General features: G+C 41.3%; 1 protein-coding gene and 1 long non-coding RNA gene across 2 annotated transcripts in view; both read right to left on the reverse strand.

Annotated features, from left to right (window-relative positions):
• Positions 1 to 18,832, reverse strand: part of DHRSX (dehydrogenase/reductase X-linked) — a 222,025-nt gene that overhangs the window by 127,491 nt on the left and 75,702 nt on the right. The gene's annotated exons all lie outside the window — the stretch shown is intronic.
• On the reverse strand, positions 3,910 to 17,222 carry LOC120403804. The gene is made up of 3 exons (XR_005597740.1): positions 17,084 to 17,222; positions 6,662 to 6,775; positions 3,910 to 4,108 (listed from the first exon to the last, which is right to left on the reverse strand). It is a non-coding gene; the product is annotated as an uncharacterized LOC120403804 (long non-coding RNA).

Below are 18,832 nucleotides of genomic sequence, written 5' to 3' on the forward strand. Positions count from 1 at the left end.
TCCAGGTGTTATGCTTCCTTAGCTGAAGGGGTAGATCTGCTTTGCTGTTGTCTTCTCCTTTCCATGGTGGCTTGCACCACCAAGAAGTTTGGGGCAGGATGAATAAACAAAAACTCTGCACTCTTAGCTGGGCCAAAGCATCTCTTCTCTGCCTCTTAGGTGTAGTTGTCCATATAGCTGGAATATGTCACACTGCGTTAGCTGGCTCTAGGAGAGCCTTGTTGACTGGGAGTGCCACCCTACCAGGTCCAGCACTCTGTAGAATGTCCAGGAGTTTGTGGGGTGGCTCCTGGACTTCCTCCACAGGGATCTGGAGCACCTCAACCACCATTTTTAATAGTTTCTGCAACTATTTGTGATCATCCAAGGAGGAAGATGCTATACCTGATGGGACAGTTGTACCACTGGATCCAGCTGTTCTTCCTCTTCTTCCATGGGCTCCAGTAGATGCTCAGGCAGATCTCTCAGAGAAGAGGCACTATGTAATTCTCTACAGGACCGTACTGCCTCTTGGTAATGCGTATACAGGGCCCATGGTACCCAATATGGCCTGAGCAAAGGGAGCTGAATTCGTTCAGTGGTTCCCAAGGCATGGGGTACCAATGGTCCTAGAGATTGGGGGGTATGCTGCCCAAAGCCAGGAAATTCTGGATCTCACATCTGGACTAACCTCCCTCAGTGGGGGTGATGTCAGTCCTCAAGGTAGAATGCTTTTGATGAAAACGTAGGGGCCATTTCTAAAGGTGATACCCTCAGTACCGTGGATATCTTGCTGGTGGAATTGAATCTCTCTCCTCATAGTAATCCCATGTCAATGGTGTCAAAATCTCTCTAGTGAGAACCAGTGTGTGTATCAGAGAGGATAGTGGTATTCTCTGTGGTAGTATACCTCTCCCCTGATGAGGGATGAAAGTTCTGGCCTCCCCATACCAATGGAGCTGGTGTAGGAAGTCATAGCTTCTGTATGCAAGTATGTTGGTACCATTGGTGCACATGGCTCTTTGTCTCTCTACTTTGCTCGCATTATCAGTGGCGGAAGTCTAGACTCCCAGTGTTTCTCCTGTCTCAGTACCAATAGTCAAGTAGTAGAAGCCAGTACTGGAATCGAAGTAGTCTTTGCCTTCCATGTCTGAGCATCAATATTGTGGGTATTTGGGGATCTGTGACCAGAGTGTGACAATTCAGCCAACTCAGAAGGGTTTGGGGACAAAATCTTCATCTTAGAGTAGGACTTAGAGGACTTAGTGGGAGACTTATCTCAACTTATCTCTAGATTTTAGAATGTGCTTTCCCTGAGTAGTCTTTAACTCTATCCCTACTCACCCCTGTGTCAGAAGGTGTTACTAGGAGGTGTGTTTCTCAATGCATCTGACTGCTGTGCAGTGGGGGCCTGCCTGGCCAGGGTCAAACTGAGGTTTCATCACCTCTTCCATAAGTTGTTTTCTGAGCCTCAACTCCCATGGCTGGTGACTCTGTCTAGGAAAGGAGCAGCAGATACTGCACTTGACAGAGATGAGTGCTTTTCCCTGGCAGTACAATGATGATCATCGCTAATCAGGAAGGCTTGCGGGAAGGAAACTGAGTCTGAGTCCCAGCATTCCAGGTATACACGATCTCCACACTAGAAAGAGTGGGAGGAGCTCCCAAAGGGGAAATTGAATCCCCAGTTCCAAACTGACCGTACTCAAATTATCTAATAAGAAAAAACAAAGCACACTATTTACAGATAACGCCAGAGGAAGAGAATTGAAGACACTGGAGTGTTCCATCTCAGATCATGCGGCAGTAAAAAAAGAACTGGAGAGGTGGTTGCTCTGCACCACCCCTCATACCCTCAGGTCAGACCACAAGGAGACAGAGCACAGGCATGGACCAAAGGACCCTATTAGCAAAGAATTTTCTGGTCTCAGGCACAAAGTGCATCCATAACCTGCAATGGAATATACATACGGAAGAAGAACCAAGATTTTTTAAACACAAAATATTATCTAGCTATTTTTGCCCCTACATTCCCCTCTGATGTGAGGCAGCTAGTGGAGCAAAGATAAGGAAAACAGATAGAAAATCTCTAATGCAGGGTCATGCTCATGCTCCTGCCATCCTACAGAACTCTGCACTTTAAAGGCCCCACAAACATTTGTAGGGCAGTGTTGGGAATGGAAGGTGGCATGGCCATGCAGCAACCACTTTCTGCTGTGTCTGGGAAGACCCAGATGAGAGCTGTATGGAAGCATCATTACCTTTTGCTGTGTAGCTGCATTCATAAGAGGTATTATGCAAGTGTGGCAGGGACAATTTATGATAGCATAGCTTCTTAGGAGGAAGAGTTCAGTGAGAACCATGAAAATTCTTCCTTTACTGATGGATCCAGGGATTGGAAGCTACATCACCTGCCTCCTCCATAGGTTCCCAAACCACACCCTATTGCAGAGTGTTTGTGTAAACACCATAAAGCGAACCTTGTGAACACTTCTGAGCCCTTGCCCATGTGTTCTGCCATGGGAGGGTATGATATGGCTCTTAAACTTGCTTTAATATTGTGAAAACAAGGTTATCAATGTCAGCATGAGAACTGGCACTCTCCATTAAGATTGTATCAACTCAGAAATGAGTCAGTATTCTTTTTTCTCCTGCCAACTCTTAATTAAAAAAGGTAAATAAGGCAGTGAAAACTGGATTTGGAAAGATCAATAAAAGCTTATATTTGAGAATCTTGACATGTTCCTGAAGAAATAAAACAATGCTTATTAATTTAGTGAACATATCTTTTCAGTTAACTGGAGAAAAATTCCACAGCCATCATTAATCTTAATTTATGTTTTTGTCTGCTTCATTTAATGAAATGTAGCTTTCAGAGACTGTCACAAAGGTAAATGTAAACATTACAAAAAAGAAAAAGGTCTAGCATAGAACGAGCACAAGAAAGAGACACTCATTCTTTTCACTTTCAGACTTTTATCATTTGGATCAGTGGTTTTCAACCTGTGGGCCACGGACTCCTGGGAGTCCACAGACTATGTCTAAGATTTCCAAAAGGGTCTAGCATTTCCATTTGAAATTTTTTAGGGGTCTGCAAATGAAACAAGGTTGAAAACCACTGATTTAGATAGGCCAACCTCTCTCAACCCTACAAGGTGTTTCCAGTGTTTCATTTCCCCATTCCTATCCCTCTCCTGATGCTTCCAACCAAATTAATTGGACATGAAAGTGTCCTTTTGAATCAGCAACTCTACCTTAGAGATGTCATCTTTTTATATTATAATCCATGGTGTTCAGATTAGGAGTAATAGGACGAAATTAAAGGAGAGAAATTATAGGCTGAATTTGAGGAAAAATTACCTGAAAACAGTGATCTTTTAAGTTGTACAAGACAAAAGACAAGTGGTAAAGCTCTATTGTTTGTGACTTTTAAGATTAGTCTGGACAAATCTTGAGAAAATGTACTGTGGCCCACAATCCTGAATTTCAGTGGAACGACCTACATGATCAAATTTTGTTCTATCCCTAACATGCATAGCCAACATTTTCAATCCTTGGTGCCTAAAGTTAGATTGCTACATGTACAGGTTGGCTCCTAAAAGTAAGAGGAGCAAAGCTGACTTCAATGAATTTGTGGGTGCTCAGCATTTCTGAAAGTCAGTCCTCTATTTAGGAACCTATATATGTACACCCAGGGCTGAAAATGTTCATCTATGATTCTAAAGGCCTGATTGGGCACCACTGAATTCAATTAGAATTTTGCAATTGAGTTCAATAGCAAGAGCAAGGGCCAAGGCCAAAATTTTCACAAGGAGAAGCCTGCGATTAAAAGCAAAAGCTGATCTGAGACGGACAAAATTGGTTTTGTTGGGGTTGCATTGGTTTATTTGAATATTCTGTATGCACATAACTAAAAAGTCAGCCCAGGTTTTGAAAGTTTCACTGAATGTTTGTTTGGGCCCTGATGGGAGCCGCAGCTGCCTTTCAGTCTGCACCTGAGTCTCAAGACAGACTAATGATGATGTTCATCGGGAACAGACCAATTTCCTGTCTGCTGCTACTCCTGAATGGCTTGACGCTCTCTAGGGAAATGGTGGTTTAGTTGCTTTGTACCTAAGCAAGTGGATCTCTGCCAAAAAAAAAAATGAATTATCTGTAAAATGGGCTAAATAGACAAGTAGTGAAAGTTGATGACAATTTACAAAATGTTCAGCTTAGTCAATATTGGGGAGGATTGTCAGGCACTTCTGAAGGACCAAACAAAACCAGGTAGGGGCCTGATTTTCAACAGTGCTGAAAAAGCAGATCCCATTGAAGCAGATTAGATTTACTGGGTGTTTAGGACATTTGAAAAATCACACCACTTACTTTGGAGCCTAAAAAGGATTTAGGAGCCTAACTTCAGGTTTCTATTAGGGCTGTCAAGTGATTAAAAAAATTAATCACAATTGATCGCACTTTCTTAAATAATAATAGAATACTGTACCATTTATTTAAATATTTTGTGATGTTTTTCTACATTTTCAAATATATTGATTTCAGTTACAACACAGAATACAAAGTTTACAGTGTTCACTTTATATTTATTTTTATTATAAATATTTGCACTGTAAAACAAAATAAATAGTATTTTTCAATTCACCTAATATAAGTACTATAGTGCAATCTCTTTATTGTGAAAGTTGAACTTACAAATGTAAAATTGCATAAAAAAATGCATTAAAAAACAAAACAATATAACATTTTAGAGCCTGCAAGTCCACTCAGTCCTACTTCTTGTTCAGCCAATCGCTCAAACAAGTTTGTTTACATTTGCAGGACATAACGCTGCCCACTTCTTGTTTACAATGTCACCTGAAAGTGAGGACAGGTGTTCTAATGGCACTGTTGTAGCTGGTGTCATTTTCATCCTCTGAGTCAGATGCTACCAGTCGAAGGTTGATTTTCTTTTTTCGTGGTTCGGGTTCTGTAGTTTCCGCATCGGAGTGTTGCTCTTTTCAGACTTCTGAAAGTATGCTCCACATCTCATCCCTCTCAAATTCTGGAAGGCACTTCAGATTCTTAAACCTTGGGTCAAGTGCTGCAGCTATCTTTAGAAATCTTACATTGGTACCTTTCATGTTTTGTCAAATCTGCAGGAAAAGTGGTCTTAAACAACAATCGCAAAATATTTACTTGCCAGATGCACTAAAGATTTATATGTCCCTTCATGCTTCAACCATCATTCCAGGGGACATGCGTCCATGCTGATGACAGGTTCTGCTCAATAACAATCCAAAGCCGTGCAGACTGACGCATGTTCATTTTCATTATCCGAGTCAGATGCCACCAGCAGAAGGTTGATTTTCTTTTTTGGTGGTTTGGGCTCTGCAGTTCAGTCACAAATTTAATTAACACATTATTTTTTTAATGAGCATCATCAGCATGGAAGCATGTCCTCTGGAATGGTGGCTGAAGCATGAAGGGGCATATGAATGTTTAGCACAGGGGTAGGCAACCTATGGCATGCGTGCTGAAGGCGGCATGCAAGCTGATTTTCAGTGACACTCACACTGCCCGGGTCCCGGCCACCAGTCCGGGGGGCTCTGCATTTTAATTTAATTTTAAATGAAGCTTCTTAAACTTTTTAAAAACCTTATTTATTTTACATACAACAATAGTTTAGTTATATATTATAGACATAGAGAGAGACCTTCTAAAAATCTTAAAATGTATTACTGGCATGTGAAACCTTAAATTAGAGTGAAAAAATGAAGACTCAGCACACCGCTTCTGAAAGGTTGCCGACCCCTGGTTTAGCATATCTGGCATGTAAATACCGTGCAATGCTGGTTACAAAAGTACCATGGAAATGCCTGTTCTCACTTTCTGGTGACATTGTAAATAAGAAGAGGGCAGTATTATTTCCTGTAAATGTAAACAAACTTGTTCGTCTTAGTGATTGGCTGAACAAGAAGTAGGACTGAGTGGACTTGTAGGCTCTGAAGTTTTACATTGTTTTGTTTTTGGGTGCAGTTTTGTAACAAAAAAACTCTACATTTGTAAATTACACTTTCACAACACAGAGATTGCACTACAGTACTTGTATGAGGTCAATTAAAATAATATTTCTTTTATTTATCTTTTACAGTGCAAATATTTGTAATCAAGAATATACACTTTGATTTCAATTACAACACAGAATACAATATACATGAAAATGTAGAAAAACATCCAAAATATTTAATAAATTTCAATTGGTTTTCTATTGTTAAGCAGTGCAATTAAAACTGTGATTAATCGTGATTAATGTTTTTGAGTTAATCGCGTGAGTTAACTGCGATTAATCGACAGCTCTAGTTTCTATTTTTGAAAATCTTGCAATTAACTGTAAATTGTTTTAAAATTGAAAACATAAAAAAGGACATACAATGACAGTTGAAATGGAAATCTCACTTCCTCAGGAAATAGACATTTAGGTTTGTAATTTTTTTAAGTGATAATCATGTACTTTAATAAGGATAAAATCTGCATGTACTTGTACTATGATTCAAAATATAAAGGCCATCAGACTTCATGCTTCACAGCATAAATGGATAGCCAGCTGGGATCAGAAATTCTATCCTTTCTGATATAGGATTGAATAATTATCCAGGTAAATTATTAAAGTTTATTTGTTCTCTAATAAACCTGGCATAACCACCTGATAATGACAGGATCCTGGATGACCTGGAGATGCATTGAGGCCAGTGAAATCCTGGCTCCATTGAAATCAATGAGAGTTTTGCCATGAACTTGAGTGAAGCTGGGATTGCACCTGAAAAGATGTAATTTAAGAAAGTAAAATGCAAGACGCTCCTCTTCCAAAAGATTAGTAACTATTTAGATGTAATAATCTAATAGTTTAATTATTCATTGTAATCATAGTTTTCTGGATGCAGAATCCATACGAAGATTTCCTCCTGGCAATGGATGAAGGTCAGGTGCCCTGGACACGTTATTAGATCTATCAGATGCCTGAGGCCATTGATTATGAAGGAGGTGCTTTTCACTTGCCTGAGCCCTGCCAGTGAGGAATAGAGCTACACTCTTTATTTTCTCTCAAGAAAGAAACTGGAAGATACTTCTGGTCAACCTCAGCCACCTTGGAACTTTTAGAAGGCAGTCACAGTTTCCACTTTGTCACCCTTCCTATTCAATGTGGAAATGAGGTAATTACAAGGGGTAGTAAGGAGATACAGATTGAAGTGTTTTCAGTATGCTGATGAGACTCTACAGAACTCTTTTGATAAGTATCTGGGGAGGGCTAAAGTGTTTAGGGCAAAGGGGATTCTTAGGGAAACTGAGGGATAGAGATTTTAAGTTACGTTTTCTGAGTAAGGCTTGGGTTTTGTAAGCTCAGCTGCTGGTTTTCTGAGGTCTTTGTTATAGCTTATGTTATTGTTAGGAATTGTAGTTTTAATATTGTTGCCTCTTTAGGCTGAATGGAAAACTGAAATTCAGTGCATTGTGAGGTGGTTCTGGCTGGATGAGAGATTGGTGACACTGTAATCTGATTCTTCACAAGTACAGACACAAAGTCCCATTTTCCCAAGCAACAATAGCAATGCACAGACAGCTTCTTTTCTCAGAAACTCCAGGTGAGTCCCTCCAGCTTCTCCTGTACACGAGGAAAGGTTGCCTCTCTGACTTTGCTTCCTTTCAGGGTCACACAACTGCTTCTCCTGGCTTAATCACTCAAATCTACACTGCCTGTAACCAGCCCATAGCCTCTGTGTTTTGAATTTCTAGGGACACCCTGTCAGTCCACACCACATGCTCAGACAAGGTGGCTTGGGCCCTTACCCTTGCAACATCCCTCTGAGTGGTTACCTGTCTGTATTTGCCGTTTCACTAGCGTGTTTTTCCCCCTTACCTTAATGATTTGTAAAGGTGGCCACACTACAAGAAAATAAAAACGAATAAAATACAATATGATGAGTTCACCAGAAGAGGAATTTGCCAGTCTCAAGTACATTCCTGCAGATTGCCTGGCTACTACAGAAACTCAGCAGGCCAGATTCTCTGCTGGTATAAGTCTAACTAAATCAGTTGAATTACACCAACAGAGAATTTGTCCCATGGTGAAGAGGTCAGGTTGGAGCTTTGGAAAGGATGGTTATTTGCCATAAGCTAACAAGGTCACCCTTTGCAGAGTCCCCCTAAAATGTACATATGTTTTTCATACTGTTAAGCTTTTTCACTTGCTGCATGCTCGTCTGCAGCACCAATAATACCTCCAGAGCATCTGAAATCACCTGAAGAGGCAATAAGATACAGTGAAAACAGCACTCAAAACTTTCTGGTGAGTATCAGTGCCACTGCTGCAGTAAATGAGTACAAGAGCTCTGAGGACAAAACATGGGAGGATCCAGATTTACAAGGAACTGGTGAAGGGCACTGCTGAAAACATAGGGATGAATAACCGTATCTGGAAGGTAAGTCCAAGTGCTGGCTCATTATTTCTTCCTGATATTGGCCTCCTGGTGCACTCTCTACTTTAGAGGTGGCCTCTAGAATACACCATTTTAAGAACCGTTTTTAATGAACGAGATTCCCTCTTATTCCATTTCTACCTTATTTTTGGCAATGTCACTCAGTATTTTGACCTGTAAATAAGAAGATGGCATCACACAGAACAATCTAGAAACACAAATAGGGATAAGAGGAAGGAAGGAGCAGCAGAAGATGACTGGCATGAGCAGACAAGTAGAGACTGTGGAATTGAAACTAGAGATAATGGAGAAGATGTTAGGCGGGAATGGGATCTGAACAATGGAAATGATCCTAAGCCCATTGAAGTCAAGGGGCAACTTTCCATTAACTTCAATACAAATGAGATCAGGACCAAAGGAGACAAAAAGACAGGGCAAATAAGAAAGGAAAACATGCCAGAGAATTTCAGAGGATGAATCCCAACACACTTTAAAGGGTGTTGTTATATGAAGTGAAGCTGAGGAAAATCCATGAATATGCAAAGACCTAAGATGACTCAAGATACAGACAGGAAAAGAGTGGAGGATAGGAAAGAGAAACAGCAACATAATAAATTATTGCCTTCTATTCAGGGAAAGTTTGTTTCTTTCAGCATGTTGAAGCTGTGATTTAATCGGGGGTTGGTGGTTTCCAATTAAAACCTAACTGAAGTTATTTCTGCCTCTTGGCCAACAAAGGAATGACACTCCTTGCCAGGACAAACATATCCTTTGGACATGATATATGTCTCTCCCTTATTTTCTTTTTTGAAATGTGACAGCTACAAAATTAACTGATAGCCTTGCTTTGGCATCTATTCTATCGGGGACCTGTCTCTTCAGTGTGTTACCACAATAATCCTGTGGAAACGATCGAGGAGTCTCTTTCTAATGGCTAGCTTATATATATTTATGCTTCCATTTGAGAATCCAGCTGAACAGCAGCTAAATAAAAACTAAGAAATTGGAAGTGACATGCAGAGTGGCAAACCACATGGTTCTCATATCAAAAGAATGTGTAATTTTCTGACCATGAAATTGTGATCAATTTTGCATTGGAAATGAATGAGTGAAATAAAGTACAGGCTGTTTACTGTATTTGCTGTATGCTGGCATTAAATAAAAACAGAGTATGTACAGGTCTCTTTCTTATAAGTGTGTTGATGGGTAACTTACCATCATTTAAAAAAATACAGTAAGATATATATTAGAAAGAACAGATTTCTTATTCACAAATAAATAATAAAAGAGGAACGGACATATTACGATGATGCAAGGGATGCAAAACAATTTAGAATACAGAAAAATTACAGTATGTGAAACAAGAGGCAGAGAGTGGAAAGAAAGATGTAAAATTTGTCTTATTTAAATTGGGTATGGTATTAAAGGAGAGGGCTAGAACAAAGTCTTAGATGTTCCCCTGAGGGCTTACGTGGGATTTATACAGAGCATCAGCTTTGTGCTAGTTCTCTGAATTGAGTGAATTTCACCCAGCACATAAAAGTAAGATTTTAAAAATGTGTCCAATACCTGCTAGTTCAAACTGGTTTGCCATCCCTCCCACCCCCGCCCCACCCACCCACTCACACATACTCCTTGCTGTCTGCTCCTCCATCCACTCCTGGAACAAAACACAATGGGCCTCCTCAAATTTCAGAAATTGTGCATGTTAAATTACCAACACATATTCTTTCCTCTCTGTTAAGTAGCTATTTGCTCCAACCTCCTCCCATGTCTCTCCCTCACGGTCTTGCCACAAGTTCCCTCCCTCAACTCCCACGCTCTTTCCCTCCTTCTTTACCCTTCTCACCTTGTACCCTCTTCCCTATCTCTTCTTTAATCCTTTGCTCTTACCAGTTCAGCTCCTCCCCACCTTCCCCATTCCCTCATCCTGCCTGGATTTAAAAATACAATCTAAAAAATGACCAATGAACGAACATAGGATTAACCTGGTGTTTTTCACCCCTCATTCTGAGTACTCTGTTTGCATGCTGTGTTCCTTTCCTCCCATCTTCAGCCCATTTTGTCTCTTTACATTGTGAGCTCTCTAGGGCAAGGACCATGGACCAGAGATTTATAAAGGCAACACCCTTTGAAATCAGGCCCCTTGTCTTCCTTTTAGAGATGGAGTGCAATGGGCCCCCAGTCCTGACTTTGTGCACTACCATAATATGAGTAAAATACATAAATAATTTATAATTCATCTACTGATCAAGGAAATCAATTTATAGTATTACAATAATATACCTAGTAAAACTCACTTTTTAAATAGTGGAAATATATTATCTCTGGACGCATAAATTTACATCACCCCAATGATACAGGATACCTTTGACATCACCAATCACTCATCATCCTATCTGGTGGTTACATGTGATCAAGCAGAAAGAAATAACATTAAAAGTTAGAAGCTGCCTTTTCTCGGTGTGCTAGGCAATGATCACTGCGGTTAACTATTAAAAGGCCTAATTTCTTTAGGTAATGCCGAGGGACACGGTCAACCTGAAATCAAGCTGATATTAAAAAAAAAAAAAAAGTTAGATCTTTCAGACACTACACCTGCCTCTGATCCCCCCTACCAGTTTTTATGGGTTTTCCCATCTTTTCCTATTTTAAACATGTTTTTCCTTCTACTTCTCCTTTGTGAAAGACTGACATAAACAGAAATAATTGTATCAATTCTACAAGTTGTTTAGTGTGGCTGGATGCCAGCCCCTGCTTGGATCCAATGAAGTCAACTGAGTTATACCAGGAGAGAATCTGGCCAGAATGAAGAGATCAATTTGGAGCTATGGAAAGGGTGGTCATTTGTCTATAACCCATCAAGATCAACATTTTCAGAGAACAACTGTCCCCTAGATTTGAGTTTCTCCCCATAAAGTGTTCAAATAAGCCAATGTATATATGTTTTTCACACTGTTAACCTGTTTTCTCTGGCTGCATGCTGGACTGCTGTGCCAATAATGCCTAAAGAGCTTCTGAAGTTGCCTGGAGAGGCACTAAAACGGTGAAGTCAATCTGCAGAATCAAATCAACTTGCATCTTCATTGACTAGCTGGACGGGAATATGGTGAAGCTGGCTATACATAAAGCCAAATGCACGAATTCTGGTTCTCAGGTTCCTGCCTACTTCCTATGCTATCTTCCTCTCGGACTCATCATGCCAGACTGAGCCCGAACTCTCCACAGCATGTGCCTTTTATTGTGTGCTGAAGGAAATTAATTCCCTATAGCAAGCCCAGCCCTACTGCTTTGCAAATCACTGGGCTCACAGCAGGCAGCAGTTCTTTATCTAGCTGAAGGAAAGAGGTTAATTCATTCCCTGCCAACTTCAGGACGTGGTCTATACATATTATAATTTGAAGGTGGGAAATTTGAAAGTGGTGTTTTGTTTCAATATATTATCCCCATAAATGCGGGCGGGGGGAGAATAAAACTGAAGAGATTATATTTTGAATGTAGCCTTTACAGGCTAGACTTTCACACAACTGTATTCATGCAGAATTCATAAAAATGGACCAGATCCTCATAAATTCAATGGAACTCTAAAGGATGTGACTGTTCGGCATTCAGATGGGAATACAAATAGAGAAAGATGACTAAGAGCGCTGGCTCTCCCAATGGGATTCATCTCACTGCAGAGCCAGAACAGCTGGGTTTGGGAGAGATCTGAAGGACCCAGAAGAGAGGAAACTCCTTTACACAGACCACTGATCCAGTTCTCTTCTCCAGGCCACAATGATCTCCAACCCACTTACATCAAATCCCCAATACACTTGTGCAGGGAGAATGGCCAGAAAGTCTTTTCCCCCACCCTAGAATTCCCCGCTGCCTTGGGGAACAGGAAAACCCCTGTACAGCTGTGCAACACACAGAAGATGCAACCTGCCATGAACAGATGCCTTAAATCCCATACCTGTTCTTCTTCAATGTGGGCTATCGAACAGCTAAAGGTAAATCCCCTTCTGCTCCTTAATGAGTAAATGACATTTTCAACACTCCAAAACATGAGGCCTACAGATTTAGTCAAAACATATTCACATTCTCAAACTTGGTAGTATAAAAGCATCCCATCTGAAACCCAGCTTTCATCATTTTATATACCACCACTGCCTGTGAGATAATTAGCTAGTGTAGGTCTGTGGCTGTTAGCTTAAATTGTTCTCTTTGATAAAGAAAGTCTGATGGGGGCATTATAGCCTAAAATAGGGTACACAGAGGAAAAGATGTTCAACATTAACAGTATGACAGGATTTTCTGCCATCTCTCACCTTCCATTTGCCCATTTTCTTTGGTTTCAACATACATGGGTTCACAGCACTCAACATTTCCTTTGAACTTTGGGTTCAGACAGAAAATCTCAAAGAGAAATTCTGTGAAAGCACAGGGGTTTACCTAGTTTTCCTTCAAAACTGCAAAACCATGAATTTTCCATGATTTCAATGCAAGAGCCATAAAATATGGCCAGGTTTGACTGAAACTGGGCTTAGCCTCACTTGAAGGTAGAGCTGTCCAGAGGAGAACACCTCCATTTCTCAATAAATTTTGAAAAAAAGCTTTCAGACGTGTTTGAGAAAATGGAATTGTGTTGATATGCCCATTTCTAGATCTAACATGAGCTTTTCAGGGGTCCAGGCCTCTCTAGTGTAAGAGAGAGAGAGACTGACTCTATACCTACTGTGACATTCCCCGGGGTGCAACCTGAACTGCTGTGTCCCCTTAACTCACCAGGCTAGGATGCTTTTTACATTGCTTTGCTAGTGAACAGCAAACCCCTCCAGGCTCTGCTCACTCTCAGCCACCAGCATGCAAAGTCACTCCCAGATAAGTACATGAATGCTATGCGCAGCCATTCATGAATTACATATAGGGCAACACCCACATATCGCTCAGTCCCAGCCTTGCCCCCTAGAAATGTGCATCTTGTACCATTCAGTAGCCCACTGAACTGTCCAAGCTCATAAATAGTCCATCATTCCAAAAATGGTAATGAATATGTACCAGCCCTGTTGACCTGAGTAGAAATTTCCCAAACACTTCAAACACACTGGTTTAGATAAAACAATAAAATAATAAAACAAGTTATCAACTAGAGAAAGATAGGCATAAAAGTCAGAATTGGTTACAAAAGAAAGAAAGGGATAAACACATGCAAGCTAATTCCTAAACTTCATCAGGCTAAATAGACTTAAAAGCAAAAGGTTTGTCTCAGCATGAGCTGCAATACATTTCACAGGCTGGGTCCCTTTCCAGCCTGGGACCACTCCCTCCTTTGTTCAGTTCTTTGAGATCTGTTGTTCTCATAAGTAGAGAGATGGAAGGAGGAGAAAGGGGTCCTGTGGAGGTCACTGTCCTTTATTTTTATATCCTCCTCCTCCTCTCTGAGGATTACCCCTCTCCTCGCCAGGGGATAGACAAACAGTCCCCTGTGTACATGAGATTTGCACTGTATCTGGATACGAAGCCTATAGATTTTTGTACTGGGGAGATAAAACACTGACAAGAATTATTTTTCAACTAGGTCAAACTAAACGTTTGAAAAATGATTTGATTCATTTTGTCACCTTGAATCAGATCAGTTCTGAAGAGCTACTCTAGTCAAGCAGCATGAAATCAATAGGAATCTTGGTTAGAGTACATAGAATGTTAAATAAAGGACTGTCTGCCACTAAGATATGGATGAAGGGTATGAAATCAAAATAAATCAGGCCCTGGTGACTGTTGACATCAACCCCGCACCCCCAGAAACATCACACAATGAAACAGCAAAAATGCAAATCCAGACATTAGAATTAGGAATCCAATGCAACTCATGTTACATCATAAGGTTTCTTCTGCTTCATTAAAGGAAATATCATTAGCAGGATTTTCTCTTCCAACTCAGTTTTATAGTCAAGGGGCTCACAAAACACTGCAAAATGAAGGCTCAGTTATTATGGATTTCCTGAAGCTCTTTAGATAGTCTGAGAGAGATTTAGAAGTGCAAATGAATACCCTAGTTGCCATTAGGAATGTAGAACTAGAGCAAAGGTTCTATAGAATCATAGAATCTCAGGGTTGGAAGGGACCTCAGGAGGTCATCTAGTCCAAGCCCCTGCTCAAGCAGGACCAAACCCAACTAAATCATCCCAGCCAGGGCTTTGTCAAGCCTGACCTTAAAAACCTCTAAGGAAGGAGATTCCACTACCTCCCTAGGTAACCCATTCCAGTTCTTCACCACCCTACTAGTGAAAAAGTTTTTCCTAATATCCAACCTAAACCTCCCCCTCTGCAACTTGAGACCATTACTCCTTGTTCTGTCATCTTCTACCACTGAGAACAGTCTAGATCCATCCTCTTTGGAACCCCCTTTCAGGTAGTTGAAAGCAGCTATCAAATCCCCCCTCATTCTTCTCTTCTGCAGTCTAAACCATCCCAGTTCCCTCAGCCTCTCCTCATAAGTCATGTGCTCCAGCCCCCTAATCATTTTTGTTGCCCTCTGCTGGACTCTCTCCAATTTATCCACATCCTTCTTGTAGTGTGGGGCCCAAAACTGGACACAGTACTCCAAATGAGGCCTCACCAGTGCTGAGTAGAGGGGAATGATCACATCCCTTGATCTGCTGGAAATGCCCCTACTTATACATGTTACATCATGCTTCATGTAATCCTAATCTGCTTCTCCAAAGTCCTTTCACCTTCCCCAAAGACTGCTTTCAAAGGCTGTATTATAGTCAGAACGTACTATTTGTATTGTGGTGGTGCCTAAGAGCCCCAGTCATGGACCAGACCCCATTGTGCTAGGTACTGTACTAACACAGGACTAAAGGAGGGTCCCTGCCCCAAACAACTTACAATCTAAGAACTTGTATATATAGCTAGGGCTTCAAAAACTCAATATTCATTGAAATTGAGAGAGAAAGATGCTATAGCCCAATGGAAAGGGCACTCATATGGTATGTGGGAAAGTCAGGTTCAAGTCCCTGCTCCAATGACTGACTATTTATGCAATGTGGAACAGTTTAAACAAGAGAATTTGAGAGTGACCCCACAAAATACCAATAGCCTTGGGGTTAGGGCATTCTCCTGGGCAGGCCTAGGGTCAACTCCCTGCTCCAAATCAGGCAGAGTGGTTTCCCAAATCTCAGGGGAGTACCCTAATCACTGTGCTATTGGGTGTTCTGGAACATACACATGGCAGCCAGGTAGCTTACCCAAAAAATTCCCAGCCTACTTGCCCCTACATCTATATTCTGTGTGGGTTAGATGTGCTCTGATCACACCTGCCTGCAGGGATTGATCTGGTAAGATAGGTAGGCGAGAGCTTAATCTGAAAATCCTGCTGTGGTTTAGGTGTGAGCAAGCAGCTCATTAGCTGTAGTGTAGTATCAGGACTTAGGTGCCTTGGCAATTGCTCATCAGTGGAAACCTAGGCACCTATGGGGATTTAGGCAATCGCTGAGGAGTGATTTTGTGAATGACAGTGGTGCCTAAATGTTGAAATTAGGTGCCTAAAGAGGCAGACACCTAAATCTCTATGCAAACCTAGCATAGTTCACATTTGGAAGATTGTCTTCACAACCACTAGTGCTAGTATAGAAGGATCTGATTTTCAGAGGTCTGGGTACCAGTGGCTTCCTGTGACTTCACTTAGAGTTATGAATGCTCAACACTTCTGAAACTCAGGTTCCTAAGATTTAAAAAAATGAAAGCTTGGATTCTGCAGAAGTTGAAGGCATTTGCTCAGGAAAGCTTCCTATTTCTATGTACAAGTGAACTTTTCAAACCCTGTGCATAACCCATGGAAGACAGGACTATATAAAACAGCCTTTGGACGAGACCTGGAAGGATCCTGGAAGGAAAAAAAAACAAAACAAAAAAATTGCCTTTTTTCTTTCTGTCTTTTAGGATCCTACAAAAATCTCCTTCTGAACTGGTAGGCCTGGAGTATCTCACATTGTTCTCTTGCGAGAGCTTCCAGTGCCTCCAAAAAGAGTGACAAACTTTGGAGGGTATGAAATCCAGCACTATTTCCATCAGCGGGAAGGTCACCTGCATGACACCAGGTCTTTTGAAATGGAAAAGAGGACAAAAATGTGTGACGAGTGAAACAGAAGAATTCTCAAGTCTTCCAGAGGTGATTTCATTTTTAAATTCCTTTCCCCTAGTCCATCTCTAATAGAGCAGTGTGATCAGTGAAATTCTAAACACCAAGGTCTGGTTCCATTAGGACATTATTAGCCCCTAATATCCACACAGAGATGTATGTGATTGTAACGGCACTGGCACCCACCTCTTGCGAGTACCCCCCACATCCCAGCCAATGGTTCTTTCGGCAGGTCTTCAGTGACTCAGTCCTCTGGCCGAGTCACAAACACTGTCCCCCCTTCTGGGGTATACAGTTCTTTCTCACAGCTCTGCTATGGAGCCGTAGCACCAAGGCTTCCCCCTGGAGACACTGCCTTCTTTAACAGCCCAACAGGGGCCCATCTTGGTACCCTCGGTTGGTGTCCTTTTGGCAGCCTTCCCTGGGCTCAGTCTTCAACCAGACCAGCAGGGCCCATCATGGTACTGTCACCTGGTCAGGCTAGGTTCTGGGCTTAGTCCCCTGAGATCAGCCTACCCGCACTGACCTATCTACGGTCCTGCTGCTCTTCCAGCCAGCCAGGCACCCGATCTTCAGCAGCTTTTCCTGGGGTCAGTCCTGCCTGCAGTGAGCTGTCCTTGGTCCTGCTGCTCTTCCAGCAAGCCATGCATCCTGTTCTCCCTCTGCAAGCTCCAGGCAGCAACTGATTTCTCTGCTTCTGCTGCTTCCTTTTATATGGCCCTTATGGCCCTTGATTGGTCACTCCAGCAGCCCCTCTGATTGGCTGCTTCTCTGCAGCCACTCTAGGCCACCTGGAGGACTTCTCCTCTGCTCTTTTCTGGTGCAGGGTGAGGCAGGGCCCTGAGGCCTCCAGCAAGGGGAATCCGAACCTAGTCCACCCCATCACAATGATTTAGGATATGAAAATAATTTCTAAATATCTTAAAGGACTTTGTTTCTCTGCCTAAAGCTATAACTGTTTGTTATGGGTTTGTTTTGTTATTTCCAAGTATCAGTTAGGAAAAACATATATAAAAGAAAATCAGGTTTCTTTACAGAATAGCTTGCTAATGAATTCCATTTCACATTTCCAATGGAAATGGGAATTATAGAAACTGATGGCTATAGCTGTTGTCTGCATTATGACGACATTTTATATTTGAAAGATGTTGCCTTTATCTCTCCAGATCTATAGCTCATTTTTCTCTCTATTAACCATATGTGTAATTCTATTAGTGTTTGAACTGCCATCCTATTAACATCACATCTTAATTTCTAAGAAGTTAAAAGGCTCATGGAAAAAACAGAAAATTCTCAGTTATTTTCAATGGCTTCAAACACTCCCTAAAAAATTGATGCGTTTAAAATTAAAAGGCAAGCAACAAACACATACAAACAGACATACTTGTTGACTGTGAACATATTTTCATGTTACAGTATTAGGTAAAATGGAAGAAAGGCAGGAAAAATTGATTTGTTTGTCATTCGGTCCATCCAATGGTGCTATTATCAGAAGTTCTTTTTATTTGCTTAAAATATTCCCTGCCTGACAGATCAAGGGCTCTTCAACTGTAGGGTCAGTGGCATCAGGGGTCAAGTGCAGAGCCCTATCCATAGTTCTTTCAACTTTGCAGGGGTTCTAACCATCATACATTTTTTGGCCAAGCTTGTACAAAGACTTACATATAAGCTTAACCTGTTAGAGGTTTTGCTGAATCAGAATATTTCATAGTAGCTAATTGGACATGTTTACTAAAATGTTTACTTGTATTGTTAATATTAGTAGTTATATGGTTGAAAAAAAATCCAGCACTAGGCTAGAAATCACCACACTGATGTTCTAATTGTGTGAGAATGCAAATATATTGATTCACATTTACGTGCAATTACCAGCACTGAATGAAATGTAAAGCCATATCAACACTTGGAGCTAGGGATGGGATTCCCTAGTTTGCACAGACATTCTCTCACCAGCTTTCATTGAAATAGCATGCTAAAAATAATAGTGTAGCGTGGCAGCAGTGAGTGTTGGCACAGGCTGTCGACCCCAACCACATGCCCACAGGGTTCAGGGGTGTGCGTACACAGCACGGCTAGCCTGCGCCATTGCCCGTGCTACCACATTGCAGTAGCTCAATGAGATCTAGCAAGAGGGAATCGCTCCTTTAGCTCCTAGTGTAGACATAGCCTAAATGCACATACTCGAGTGATCTGTGGGAATTTAGAAGTCTTTGGCACAAATTCTGCTCTTGGTGATGCCAGCAAAACTATAGAGCAACTCTACTAACCCGGTCTC

This window comes from Mauremys reevesii, linkage group 1 (assembly GCF_016161935.1).
Source record: "Mauremys reevesii isolate NIE-2019 linkage group 1, ASM1616193v1, whole genome shotgun sequence".
Lineage (NCBI taxonomy): Eukaryota > Metazoa > Chordata > Testudines > Geoemydidae > Mauremys > Mauremys reevesii.